Source organism: Equus asinus, chromosome 7, assembly GCF_041296235.1.
Source record: "Equus asinus isolate D_3611 breed Donkey chromosome 7, EquAss-T2T_v2, whole genome shotgun sequence".
NCBI classification, from domain to species: domain Eukaryota; kingdom Metazoa; phylum Chordata; class Mammalia; order Perissodactyla; family Equidae; genus Equus; species Equus asinus.
The window spans coordinates 943,759-959,136 of record NC_091796.1 but is presented as its reverse complement, the minus strand read 5'-3'; the positions used below and the strand labels follow the sequence as shown (position 1 = coordinate 959,136).

Genomic DNA, 15,378 nt, shown 5'->3' with positions numbered 1-15,378 from the left:
TATTTTTGCCAGAAGTTAGATATAATGTATTTATCTCAAAAGAGAATTGGGATGTAAATAATTTCAGAAATCTACAGAAGACATAAATGGTAAAATCTTACATATGGTAAATTAGTCATTTCTAACTTTACGTCATTTTTTGAGTTTTAGATTGATAAAATCCTGTATCAAATTAATTTGTCCCATTCCTGGACAGTTTTCGTATATCTTACATATAGTTTTTTAATACACTCTTTCCACTCAAGGTTCTTTAGATAATTCTGTAAAGTAATCAAACCAATTGTGGAAGAAGTGTAAGTAAACAAGCTTCTTCAAATACTTTGTAAAACTTGATCATATAAGTTAAATCACCCCTCAGAAAAGTACCTTCAATCAAAATTTTTTAAAAAGTCACACCTAATGTTTTAAAGAGAGGTGCCTAGTGATTCTCATTAACAAGTTTATTTCAAAAGAGAAAACTCCTTTCACCAAAATTACATCACAGTCAAGAAGCTAGGTCCTGCGTCGCTGCCAGGAGGCCGTGGTCCAAGAGACAGCGACACGTGGGCAAGGGTGGAGGGGCTGGGCGCCCTTGGCTGCCATTGAGGGTAGCAGGCTGAGGCTGTCGGGGAAGAAGCGCTGCTGCTGTAGCACCTGTCTGCACATCAGGTGGACAAATAGTTTTGTTTTGTTTCTCCTTTTTTTTATATTTGCCTTTTTCTATGTACACGCTCAGTTCTAGAAATAATGATTATTCAGTAGGCCTGGGTGGGGCGCATATTTCTCCATTCTGAAAATCCAATAAGTTGCGTCCACAATTGAGAACCACTGAGACTTGTGAATCTTTCCTTTTGACATACTGTCAGGTTGTAAGACAGATGCTACCATGTGACAAACCAGGGTGGATGCCAAGAGGGACGTGTCACCTCTTCCCCAGTTGCTTCATCTCTCCTACACTTTCGCAGGTAGTTCCCCTCGGATATCCCTCCTAACATCAACAGAGGGGTACAAAGCACGCATGACCTCAGCTGCCTTTCTCTGATTTCATAATGACAAAGAACAGTGAGAAGAAACCCCAAATGTACCAGTGATTTGGGGTATTTACAAAGCCATACGCACAGCACTATTTTTTGAAAACTGAAGTTATGTTTGAGGCTTTAGTTACGTAGACCTGTCCTTTTTTGGTTTAGCCAAGAAACTACCTTACTCTAACCAAAATAAACCAATTTAGAAATTATGACAATATGTTATTAGTCATGTAAGAGCTTAAAAGTGGTGAATAAACAGCCCAAAAGATGAAAGTTTGTTTTTTAAACATGGAAAGCTGAGAACATTTCCATTGGATCGTTCGTCTCCCCTTAAACTCAGCATGTGGAAGATCAGCTTTTCGTCTGCGGCCCTCCCCTCCTCCGCATCATCGTCAGCACCTCCACAGTCTCAGTGTTGTACGTCACACTCCGTGCTTCCCTCCCAGAGTAGCCAGCAGACAGCCCGCGGTGACTCTCTGGAGTCTCCAGTTCTGACCTGGTGGCATCGTGTAGCTGGACCAGCCCTCCAGCCTCCCACACCCCTGTCCAGGGGTCCAGGTACACACAGCTGCCACTAAAGGGGATACATCTGGATTGGGTGTGCTGCCTGTGGATTGGAGAAAGGAACTTTTCCTTTTTTATAAACACTCTTATATTACTATTTGAAATTTTACAGTAACCTATAGTGAGAGGTTTTTTAATTCAACCAAAAGAATGAAAAAAGCTGGAAAAAAAGGAGCATCTCAAAATCTGCTTGATCTTCAAGTACTGTCATCTTCAGTTGTTCCTTCCTCGGAGCTCCCCTTGGTCGTTCCGTCAGCACTGTGTGGCGCATCCTCAGGTTGTAACAGTAGCGTCACAGTGCAGGGATGCTCCATTCACGTGGCAAGGTCTTTGGGGACCCTCGTGTTTTTACCCTGTCTCATGTGACGCTTGTCTTCTTTTGCAGGGGTTTGTGTATCTGAGCTGGCTGCCTGGGTCTCAGGCTGTGTGGGAAAGTGGACACAGAGCGCTCTGATGGGAATGGGAGGACGGAACTGGAAGTGTGGTACTCAGGCAAAAATATATCTCACAGGAACACGAGGCCCTGACAGCCCATCGCTGGCAGTTCAGCGGGAGTTGGGTGCCTAGAGTGCAGCACGGCTGTGCCTCGTGTTTGCTTTTTGGGCATAGAGAGGTGCTGAAGAGCTGGCGCTCCCGGCTGTGGGCCACAGTGCCCCCTGCTCTTCCCAGGAGACATTGGCAGAGCCTGAGAGATTGGGATTCGCTGCAGTGTTACGAAGCATTGGGGAGCTCCGGAGTGTATCTAAACATCTCAGAGATGGAGGACCTGGGGACATGTGGAACGGCAAGGTGCTCACTCTCAGTGTTCTGCACTGTAAATCCTGCAGTCAGTGGGCTAGTTTATATAGGTACAAGGTCCCTTTCATTGTCACCACTGTTACATCTTATAGATTATGTTGACCAGAAAATATGTAATAGTCTCTTGCAGCCAAACTCAGTACGACTTTTGGAATCATATGTGTTTATGTCAGATTTTTTAATTTGATAATAGGAATCCTAGGAGAAAATTTGTTTTCTTTTTTTTTGAGGAACATTTTTTGAGCTAACATCTGCCGCCAATCCTGCTCTTTTTGCTGAGGAGGACCAGCCCTGAGCTAACATCCGTGCCCATCTTCCACTACTTTATATGTGGGATGCCTACCACAGCATGGCTTGACAAGCCGTGTGTAGGTCTGCACCCAGGATCCAAACCAGCGAACCCCAGGCCGCTGAAGCGGAGCACACAAATTTACCTGCTACACCACCAGGCCAGCCCCTGGAGAAATTCTTAGTTCTACAATCATAAGCAAATTTGGAGATCTAAAACTGAAAAGATGAATAGTTAAGACTCATCAGAGTTATAACTGGTATCTTAGCATTCCAGTGTAGGCTTTGGGACAAGTATAGATCATTGGTGACTGCTCTTTGAAAGGAAATGGACCACATTCTTTTTCTTATAAAGAAAAGGTTGAACACATTTTTTTTTTACATTATAGCATTCTACACATTTTCAAAAATTCCATATAATTATATATTGGTAAAGAATTATTTCCCCGTCCTACGCATGGGAAATTTAGACCACAGATGTTTCCCAAGAAAAATTTTATTAGAAGTTTTAAAAATACTATGTTACTTTTTTACCTTATTACTTGACAAAAATAAATACAAATTTTATTGAAAATACATGGGACTTTTCATCTTTAGGGTTTTTTTTTTTTTTAGCGAGGAAGATTGGCCCTGAGCGAACATCTGTTGCCAATCTTCCTCTTTTTTGTCTCCCCAAAGCCCCAGCACATAGTTGTCTATCCTAGGTGTAAGTCATCCTAGTTCTTCTATGTGGGACGCTGCCACAGCATGGCTTGATGAGTGGTGCATAGGTCCGTGCCCAGGTTCTGAACCAGCAAACCCTGGGCCACTGATGTGGAGTGTGTGAACTTAGCCACTCAGCCACAGGGCCAGCCCCCATCTTTGGGTTTTTATGTAAGTCATAACACTTGTTAAATCTTAAAATAAGAATTCACATTAGAGAGGAATTTCATTGATTCAAAGATTACTAGAGCAAAATAGAAACTGCTGATCTGATATTTAAATTTTGTACTTGTTTAAAATGTCTTCCTACTTTGGAAATTGGACAGTGATTAAAAGTGGCAGAACATTAAATAACCTTTAAAAAATCCCTTTAAAAATGAAAAATAAAAACCTTGAAAAAATAAAAAACAGATATTTTAAATCTGAGAATGGAAAGAATGGACGTCATCGTGATCTTCAGAGAGCTCTGCTGGCGCCGCGGCTGCGGAGCCCTGGAGCCGGGGGCCGTCTCACCGGCTCGCTCTTCAGCCGAGCGAACGTGGCTGCAGTGGGGCTGACGGGCGAGCGCGGTGTTTCCCGGTCACCAAAGTGCCATGTTAAAAGCACTTTTTATTGAATAAAGTGCTTAGAATATTGCACCCTGGAGCTTTGTTCGGAGAAATGACTCCTTTGGCGTTTTCTGTTTGACCTCGGCTTCGACCTCTCACAGCATAGATGGTCAGAAAGCAGCAGGATCGCTGAGGGACTTCCCTGGTCTTCTACATTCTGCCTCAACGCTAGACTCTGATGATCTCTTTGTGGCTCTTGTGTCATCTTAGTCTGTAGAAGCCTGTAATTTATTAAGTAGAGCGTCCTGGTTTTGGAGTCTCTGAGATCGCAGTTGCCAGTCTTTGCAGTGTGGGCTGTTGCGTTCTCATTTACCTTACCTATGCTTGTGCACAAATGAATGTCTATTATCAGAGAGTGGAATTCTGGGGCAATTCATTTTAAATCCGTACAGGTTCTGTGAGGTGTAGTCATTAAATACTTGCAGTGATGTGTCATCGAGTGGTGTTTGGTGACACTGACGGTGCAGCACGTGGCAGTGATGTCAAAGAGTAGATACCTGACCTCATCCGTGATGTGGAGCCTGCGTGTGCCCCAGCTGCTGCTGCTTACGATGAGTGGTCAATATTTCATTTGCTCTAGGAGAGTAGAAAATTTCGCTTGCCTGTCACTTTGTCTTACAGCCTCCGCATAGCAAACTCCAGCTTAGCAAACATTAAATGTTCCCTGGAAATTCTCGACAGAATTAGGCTGCAGCCTCTGTGGGTGTCGTGTGTCCAGTGCAGTTGCAGAGAGCTGAGACTGCTCGTGCCGTGAACAGTATCGGGTGGATGTGAGCTCAGGAGGCAGAGCCTGAGAGCAAAGGTCATCAACTCGAACCATCAAGGCACAGGACGACACAACCTGGAGGACCTCTGGCCTCTTTAGGTCCCCAAAGATTGATTGGCCATAACTTTTAATAACTGCTCACTCCTGTAAACCAGCTGTTTATTAGAAATATCCTTCTCCCCTCTGCAGCCACATCCTCTCACGTAGGGAATTCTATATTTAAATATCATTTCAGGGTGTAGATCTTATCTCCTTGCTCGGTCATGTATTTACAAGAATCAGCTAAAATTATGACAAACTGCAAGCTGATTATTTTGAAATAGAAGAAGGTTACATCCCTAATAGCATTGCTTTTGGGTTTATTGAAGTAAGCTTTAATATATGTGGTGTGCTATAGTTTTAAATTCATTTTATTGTGTGTGCTTATTGAAGCAGGACTAATTGTGGTGTTTCGTCAATATGTTTGTGGGGAGCAGATCCCTGTTGGTGACGTAAGCCCTCCTCTGGGACCCACAGGAGCAGGAGAGAATGCCTGCTGCACAACCTGCCTTGAGTATTGATTGACAGTTTTTCCAGGCGATCAGATTGCATTTATGTTTATAATTCTCTTAAATTATAGCAATGATGGTAATACCACAGTCGAAAATGAAGACATGTCAATGATCAAATTATGATTAATAAAGTACATGGTAAAAAATGTACCACTGGAGTATAGTTGGCAGATATGTGTATGTAATTGCTAGTATGATAAAGGGAATTTCTTCCAAGCTTTTCATGAATAATAGCACAGAAATTTCTGAATAATGGAATTGTAGAGAAAAATTAATAATAAAATCTTGCCCTGTATTATATTTCCTCTCATATGATAAAACTCTTGGAAATAGTTTCCTGTACTCATTACTTCACATGGAGAACTGTGAATGTGTGAATAAATTTCCGATGCCAAAGATTACATAAGTGTGTTACTAAGTGGCCTGTGGGTGAGACTTAGCTCAGGCTCCCACTTTTAATTCACATTCACATTTTAATTATTTTTACCTTTGTATTATTAATAACCACATTATTAGAAATTTCTAAAAGCTCAGTAGTCAGAGAAATAGTCATTTGAAATGTATTAAGCCTTTAAATTCTGGGTTGTCTTTTACATTTCAGAGAAAAATCTCTCGGGATTTTGTCTTACTACAATGCCAGGCAGCAGCTCGCTGTGAACACGGCTGCACACAGGAGTGTTTGATAAACTGCTCCCCCGTGTCTTATTCAAATACTGACAGAATTGCCTAACCAAGTAAAATCAAGCAGTAACTCTGGAAACTCTCTTACTGAAGAACCAGTAAGATATCTCCAAGGCTATAGGCTGCAGTGATGCAGGAGGAGCACATTCTTAGGGGCCTGTGCCGTCACCAACAGCGTGGAAGGGGGATGGGAAAAGACACACACCCCCTCTGCCCCTTCCTCATGACTGGGGGCCGTGCCCCAGGGGAAAGCAAGCAGCAGTGTCCCAGCTGCTCCTGAGAAATTCCGAGGTGACATCTAACACTCTCCACCCACTGCTCAGCAGCCTTCTTTCTGTGCATGTCCTAGTGGCAGCCACATACAGTGCGCAGTCAGACCCAGCACAGAGAATCACGACCTGAGAGAGGCCGTGGTCAGGAGAGGCCAGAGGTCAAAAGCGGTCTCCACGGGAACATGGAGCAGCCTCGCGCAGCACCGCCTCCCCGACACGGTCAGCCCGCAGCAGTGGCGGCAGACAGAGGCTCCGCTGAAATCCACTGGCACATTAGCGAGAGCCTTTCACACTGACACAGAGGCTGTGTGCATCAGTAAGAAGAAAAGGAGTAAATGAACTTGGCATCCAACTAAAAAGTTTGGAAGAAAAAGACGAAACCAAAGGAAAGTAGGAGAAAGAGAGAAAGAATAAACGAAAACATACAAAGTAGTCATTGAGAGGGTAATTAATTCAAAAGCCGATCCTTTGTAGGGTAAATAAAATAGAAAAACAATTGGCAAAAATAGTAAATAATACAAAACAGTGAATGCAAAGTAAGTATATACATATAAAATTATGCATATGAAGTTAGAATAGACAAATAGGCTTAAGATTTTACAAGAATTTTAAACAGTCTAAATGCTAATATTTCTGAAAACCTCATTAACTATATTCAGGAAAAATATAAATTAGCAAAGTGGCATCTCAGGGAACACGTAGATCCTGAGTAGACCAGAAAAGAAACTCAGAAAGTTATCAAAAACAGCTTTGGACAGACAGTTTTATAGGTCAATTCTTTTGAGCCACAAGTAAATTCCACACTATAAAAACTTTTCTGGAACAAGGAAAAAATTCCAAAGCCTTCTAAATCATTTTATGAAGCCAACTTAATCCTAAATTCTTAAATCTGACCAAGATAACACAAATATATGTATGATAAAAAAGAAATTTACAGGTGAATCTTATGAACAGAGATACAGGAATCCTAAAACATAATGCCAAGAAATCAAACTTATGGTATATTGAAAGATGATAACTAAGTAGCATTTATCCTGGAAATGCAAGAATGATTCAATAGCGGAAAATATATTAATATGGCTTTATATCTATAAGTTGGAAGTCACATGATAATCTCATATCCATTAGAGACTTTTTAAAAAGGCACTAAAGTTAAAACTTCAGTACGCATTTCTGATCAAAATAAACTACCCCCAAAAATCCAATGAGAGTAAAATCAAAATAGAATACCAGTCTTAAATCAATACTCACCATCATACCAAAGAAACTCTACAGTCGCTCCCAAGTGAAGAATAAAGCAAGGATATGGGCTAGCGCCAATGCCGTTTTGTATTGTCCTGGAAGTTCTATCCCAGATAATATGTCAGAAAAAGTCAAAAGGAGATAAAATTAACACTTACACATGATATGACTGTGTCTAGAAAACCGAAAGAATCATCTGCAGAACTATTAGAATTCATGAGACCTCAATAAGTTGTCCCAATAAAAAGACATGATTCAGTAACTTTATTATCTATCAACACCACCTGCTATATTGAAAACTCTATCCCATTCAAGAGCAAGGAAAGTTGTTCTGTTTTGTTTTTAAGCCAGAATGACTGTTCAAGTAATTGTCAACCCCGGCCACCCTTCAGAAACACCTGGGGAGTTTTTGTTGTTGTTGTTGTTTTAAAGATTGGCACCTGAGCTAACATCTGTTGCCAATCTTCTTCTTTTTTTCTTCTTCTTCTACTTGTCCCCACAGCCCCCCAGTACATAGTTGTGTACTCTGGTTGTGAGTGCTTCTGGCTGTGCTTATGCGGGATGGCACCTCAGCGTGGCCTGATGAGCATTACTGTGTCCACATCCAGGATCTAAACCGGTGACACTCTGGGCCGCTGAAACGGAACCGCAAACTCAACCACCTGGCCATGGGGCCGCCCCTGAGGAGTTGTTAAACCCTCTGAGATCTGGATTTCTCCCAAACCTACTGAAGCAGAACCTGCAGAATTAAAAATTCTTTGCCAATTTGTTATATTAGTCCTAAATAACTGGTTTGTTTTAAAAACAGTTAATTTGTATTATAAATTTTCAATAAATGTTTATATTGAAATAGACATTGTTTAATACTTTAAGCAGTAGAATACAGCTTCACATTAGTCTATTTTATGAATCTACACTTTACCAGCACAAAAAAACCCGTGAGGAGCACTGGGCCAGGAGTCAGTAGTTTCTAGTTTCAGAAGCCACTTAACCACTTCAGGTCTTGGTTTACTCACAAAGGGGAATAGGGTTATATGTTTATATATATCCGTGATTTCAGATCTTCCCCCAGGCCAGCTCTCTAATAGTCACTGAAATATCCCAAAAGCATCTCAGGTCCTATTTGTAGTAAAGAAACTGGACCGGTAGCTAAAAACCTTCCCACAAAGAATCTCCAGGCCCAGTGGCTTTAGTGGTGAATTCTACCAAACATTTAAGAGGATAAAATACCAATTCTATACAAACTCTTCCAAAAAATAAAAGGGGAAGAAACACTTCTCAGCTCACTTTATAATGCCAGCATTAAACTGATACCAAAATTAGACAAAGGCATTAAAAGAAAATGGCAAACCAGAATCACTTATGAACATAGACGCAAAAATCTGTTGTAAAATGTAGGCAGATAAAACCCAACAATATATAAAAAGGGTAATACATCATGATCACGTGGGGCTTATCCCAGAAATACAAGGTTGGTGCAGCAGTTGTAAATCAATCAGTGTAATTTACTTTATGGACAGACCAAAGGGGTAGACCCATATGATCATTTCAGTAGCTTCAGGGAGAAAAAACACTTGACCAAATCAAACATCGATTCCTGAGAAAAACTCAGTAAACTTAGAATAAAAGAGCATTTCTTCAAACTAATAAGGAGCGTTTATGAAAAATCCTACAGTTAACATGATACGTAATAGAGAAAAACTGGACAAGTTCCTTCTAGCATTTGGAACAAGGCAGGGATGTCCTCTCTCACCACACCTGTTCAGGATGGTACCAGAGTTCCCAGCCAGAACAAAAGGAGAAACAGAAGGCATACACATGGGAGAGGAAGAAATAAAACTGGTATGACTGTCTAACCAAAGAGTAGTAAGATTAAATAAGTTAGTATACCAAGATTGCACATTATGATGTCCATATTAAAAAATTACTTTTATTTTTATATACTAGCAATGTGCAGCTAGAAGTTGAAGTTTCAAAATGTACTGTTTAGAAAGCACAAAAAACCCCATGAAATACTTAAGGATAGATCTAACAAAACACATATAGAGTTTGTGGGCGGAAAAGTATGAGGCAGAGAAGAAAAGTCAAAGAAGGTCTGTGTGTGAGAAGTGCATTTAGGATTCATGAACTGGGAGCCTTTGTGTTACCAAGGTGTCAACTGATGTTTTTATAAAGATGCCAAGGAAATCCAATGCAGAAAGGATGATCCTCAGTAAATGATGCCCAGAACAAGAGGACGGCCACATGCAGAAAGAGCATCAGCCAGCATCTCTCACCATATACAAAACTAACTCAGATTGGCCACAGACCTAAGGGAAAACCTAAACAGGTAAAATTTCTGGAAGAAAACATAGAAAATCTTTATAGCCTTGAGTTAGGCAACAATTTCATAGATGCAAACAGCACAAATTATGAAAGAAAAAATTGGATGTAAGGGTAAAAATCATATTTTCTTCAAAAGACATTATTAAGAAAATGAAAACAAGTCACAGATTTGTGGAATATGTTTGTAAAATAGATATCTGAAAAATGGCTGGTAACCAAAATATATAAAGAATTCTCAATAATGAGAAAACAGCTGAATTTAAATGTTAGCAAGAGATTTGAAAAATACATCACCAGAAATAGGTATGAATAGCGACTGTATAATCCCTTAAAAATAGCAGGCTGGCATCTTGTATGTTAAGAAATGGTATAGAGGTGAGCGAGTGTGCTCCAGGGAGGGAGACGGGGTTCTTAGACCCAAAGCCCCATTACACTGGGCTGGCTCTTCCCAGGATCCAGGAGAGTGCCTCGTACAAGATGGTGTTCAAAAAGTCTTCCATTTACGTCGCACTTATGTCTTAGGTATCCTGTTCAACTTTCCACTTGTAAATCACTTTAAATGAGATTATTAGTTCTCCTTTATTCAAGAAGTGTTTCGTTGTGCAGGTTCCTGAGTATACAGCAGTCAGCACAGTAGGGCTCTGAGGTCCTAGAGCTGCTGGAGGTGCGAGTGGGGAAAGAGACAAAGAAACAGACACATAGACGTGTGGATGTAAATTGTAGTGAGTGCCAGAAAGGAAAAGAGTGGGTAGATTTAAAGGAGAAAGGGACAGGGATCCAGGACAGCAGCACCTTAGTCAGGTGGTCAGCGGAACCTTCTGAGTTCCTTCTGAGTGCTGGGGAGAGGGCAGCAGCTGGGACTCACCGAGACAGCCCTAAACGCAGACCTGGGATTGCACAGGCTCAGGGTGCTTGTCAGGCAAGGTTTTGTTCTAAGTCCGTTTGCACACTCAGCTAGCTGTTGTCCGTCTCCATAATTGTGTCTCCTGTGCCTGGAAGCCACACCCCCATCCTCCTAGCACAGCGGGATTCTGAAGTCGGTTGTTTTCACTGGATCAGTATATGCAGGCTTCATGTGGAATATTTGGCTGCCAATGCATAAACTCCTAACTCCCTGCTCTGATCACTGGAAGAATCTTCACACTTTCTGCTGATGCTGTTTAGTAAGGGACTTACATGGTTTTTAAAAGTATATATATTTTAATTGTATAAGCATCTTTAGAAAGAAAATAGTCAAACTGTCAATGCCTTTGAAATTTTCTTTCCTTTAATTTCTACATTTAATACCACTAGATGTAAATTATTTCTTAGAGCCTTCTAGAAAGAACACCACTAATCTATTTCAAATATGTAGAGAGAAGTTCCTGAATTCTGCCCGGGTTTCATTTGTTCCCGCTGCACTCTGAGACAAGGTGGTACAGCGCCAAACCAGGAGACCCTCCTGTTCAGCTCCTTGCACATAGCCATGTGTCCGCTGTGGATGAGAAGTGCTAGGCATGTTGAGGGAAGTCAGCCTCGAGTAGCTGAAGTGCCACATGCCCACATCCATCCTTGGTGTCTGTTTGTTTACAGACCTGTCCCAGAAATGTTTAATTTAATAGTATCAAAAAGAATTCTGCCCAACACCAAGCAACTTACATGGGAACAGTAATTAAAGCATCTAGCTTGTGAAAATTTTTCTTTCTCTTTTAAAAAACAATTTTTTTTAATTGCAGTGACATTGGATTATAACATGATATGACTTTCAGGTGTACATTGTAATAGATTTCGAATTCTGTGTAGATTACATCATGTTTACCACCCACAGACTAAAAATGTTGAATACTCTTTCTTCTGGTTGGCATTATATAGAGGTTAATCCTCAAAATGATTAGTGATCAAAAACAATTGTTTGGGATGCTGGGCTAGGTATAAGAAGCGACACTGATTTTTGTTATAAGCTGCTACCTCAAAAGGGTTGTGAAACAAAGCCTAAACTAAACAGTAAACAGATATGAGTCACCAAATAGAGAACGCCGAAGTCCTGCTGGCGGCAGGCACACATGAGATGACAGTGTTCGCAGAAGGATACAATCTACAGGTCAAAGTGTAACAGTGTAAACTGGAAATTAGCTGTGGGAGGACTGGGTCATTTGCAGTTTATAGAGGAGTTCATAGCAGAAATGCGTGTAGAGTCTCACTTTCATCTCCGTTTGAAGTGGTGGTGCAGCATTGTTCATTTGCCTCACTCCCCAGATGTGTTCTCGTTTCTCTTGACGTCCATATGCCTTTTTTAGTACTATAATTTAGAGCATATTGCTGATGCTCTAAATTATAGTACTGTATTATCGGTAGCATGATTTTAGAATCTCGGTGTACTTCAGTATCTTAGTAACAACGCTGGAAAGCCGGAGAGTTCTAATTCGAGCTCCACGATGACTCACTGTTTAACATTTAACAGCTTATGGGATCCTAGGGTGGTAAGTGTCCTCAGAAACGTAATCGCGTCTAACCTCCAGCCTAACACACAGCTCCAGAAGCAGGAATGTCGACAGGTTGCTCTTGCTGCAAACAAACCACCCAGGACTTAGGGTAGAACAAAGCCATTTTGGGCATGTGGGTCAGGACTTTGGCGGGGTTTGCCCAGCCCCAGAGCCGTCAGCACTCACTGGTCTCATGGAGACACTGACTGTTGCTTGGGAGCTCATCGAGGGGTGGGGGTGTTGAGAAAGGCGTGGGAGGGAGGCAGCTGTGGTGACGCCACCTCCAAACAGTGCAGCCGGCCGCAGTGAGCATCGCCCTCCCCTCAGCACCTGCGGAGGGAGCGTCCGCCACCTCGGGCAGCCTCGCTGTGGCCTCTGCCCCTTGGCTGCCACACCGCCGGAGGGATTAGGGTATTCTGTCCGTCTCCTGTATTGGAACCTCCAGATGTGCGAACACTTGGATCTGCCCTTAGTCTTCGCTATGTGGGAGGAACTTCCTTTCCTCCCTCAGTTCTGCAGGGTGTGACGTGCTTTCTCTGACGCTGCCTCCTGGGTCACCCTGATTCAGCCACTGGGCTCCTTTCCAGAATAAGAGATACTTTAACTGTTTTTAAAAAGCAGTGAAAAATCCCAGTCTAATCAAAGGTTGTCTTCCTTTACTCTTTCCCCAAGGCGATGCCAAGTAACGTGCAGGTGTCTCTCACACGACTTTTTCCTTCTCTGCCCAGGGCAGGATTTCCCCCTCCTGAGCTGGCCTGGCACCCTGGCCTTGGTGGGGAGGCTCAAAGCAGAGGGGTTTGCTGGCGGTTGATAGACACATATTCTGGGCGTGGTCAGTGCAGGGCTCACTTCAGACACCAGCTGCAAGTCGGGGGTCCCCAAGACCACCTCAGGTTTGATATCCACTCGAAGGACTCACAGACCTCTGCACCCCTGTTAGTCTTTGGTTACAGTTGTAACCGGGAAGGGACAGCACACCGTCCTGGCTCTGTGAGCCACCTCGAGGCATCTTCAGGGGCAGCTCTGTCACTGTTTTCTAACAAAATGTGAAAACCGCAAGCAAAGAATTTCTAGCAGCAGTTTCTCACAGTATTTGACAAACATTGAGTATTTAATTTGTTACTATTTGTATGATTTATCTTCTAGAAAGGGAGCACAGAGATCTTACTGAGATAGTTAAAATAGACAAAAGTAAAAATTTTCTCATGTCATTTAATTCCCACAAAGAGGGTAGAAACATGAGTCACATGTGGGAGAGAGGAACTCTGGGTTTGTGGAGGTGGGACCCCAGCCGCCTCCTGGCACAGTCTGAGACTCCCAGCTGCAGTGCTCAGAGCACGGTCCCAGCAGCCCGAGGAAGAAGAAATCCGGGCCTGCTGTCTGCTCTTGTTGTGTGTTCCGTCTTCTCTCTAAATTCAGTGCTCCAGCCTGCTGGGCACATGGTCAAATTTGATCTGTGGTTTTAGGCACCAAGCAGGGACTTCCTATGTCAGGACGCCTTTAATCTCTCAGTGCACCTGCCCCCTCGGGCAGCGGCAGGTCAGAACTTTTCCCCCCAGTGTGGTTCTCCCGCCAGCACTGCAGGCCGAGAGCAGGCCTCCCATGACCCAGGCTGTCTGTGCCAACACCTTATCTGCAGGCTCATTAATGAGAGTGGACGCTGCTCTTCTCTTTGATATCAGAGCTCATTTCATGGTGGTGGTCATAGCAAAATGATAATAATTCTGTACAGTTAAATCTCACAATTGGAATCTAATATGTAACATTTTGCAGTCCTGAATTTATAAATCAGCTAACTGGATGATTTTATTAATTTAAATGAAATTTGTATTTCTACATGATAAGTTGGGGCCAAGGAAAAGTTTGCGCACTGCACATAGCCATGCCTACCTCAGAAAGCAGACCGTCAAATTGTGTCCAGTGACAGGGTTGCCGGACAGATGTGGGCAGTGGAATGGGAGGAGTGCCGTCAGAGGACACCACCAGGAAGGCAGAGGCACTGGGGTGAGGGGAGACCAGCTGGAGGGCCATCATCCTCTCTCTGCTGGAGGTGCCTCCATGAAGGCTCTCAGGTTTCCAGCAGTGGAAACAGCCCCAGTGCTCACACGCGATCCTGCACACGGTGGACCAACCTCGCTCTGTTTATCTAGAACAGGAGACAGAAACAGCACCTCAGCCATCTTCTGTTTCTGTGTTCAGATGCGGAGCCAGGTGGAGAAAGGTGGTCTGATCCCTCATCCTTGTGCCTTCTTCATGGGAAGGTTCTTCTGACTTTGTGACTGCAGTAACCAAAAATATAGGATCATTATTATAATTTCACTCTCAATCCTGCTTTTCTGAAATTATTCTCCATTCGTCACAGGCTACCTCTACTATGTAAACTTTTTAAAATATCAGAAATTTATAAAAGGTGAGTTCTGATGCATTGACTACATACAGAATAAAATGAAGTTATAATTTAAAACTGTGTAAATAAGTATGTGTCTTTACTCTCCTAAAACAATAGTCCCGCTTGTCTATTTAGCTCCTTTATGAGATCTTAAAAAATGTCTGGGAAGTAGTCACCCCGTCTGGAAGGACTCAGTGGTGGCCACGGCACAGTTCTTCAGAACACGCCCTGAGGCGCGCCAGCCTCTGCAGTGTGGGCACGGCATCGGGAGGGCACACCTGCCCCAGGCACAGTGACTTTAAACAGACCCCCACTGTGTCCCAGAACGTCCCCACACCCAGAGCACCCCTGTGGTCCTAGGAGTTGTTGCACTGTAATTTTTCTACCTTCTTGTCCTTAGACAGTCCCGTCCCACCCAAGCACGCGCGGGTGGGGTTCAGAGCATTAAACAGTGCAAACAGGTCCACAACCGCAGACGTTTGGAAATCTTACTGGCATTTCTCTGTAGTTGGGCTTGTGGGAAATTCCTTAGAAAACCTCATTTTAAAAGTGATTCTTGGTCTGCCTAAGAGGGCATGTTAAATGGCTTCTCTGAGCGAGGATGAAGGATAGAATCCTAACATTGAGTCGATAGTTAAATGTGCTGAACATTCTGCTGAGTGGTTTCGCCCCCACAGTACCCCTGTGAGGTAGCCTCGTCCTCGCCGTTCTGTAGACGAGGAA

The 15,378-nt window shown here is 42.8% G+C and overlaps 1 protein-coding gene across 25 annotated transcripts in view; it reads left to right on the top strand.

The window, feature by feature from the left end:
- The window catches only part of ATP9B (ATPase phospholipid transporting 9B (putative)), a 282,461-nt gene that overhangs the window by 223,606 nt on the left and 43,477 nt on the right, over nt 1-15,378 (top strand). The gene's annotated exons all lie outside the window — the stretch shown is intronic.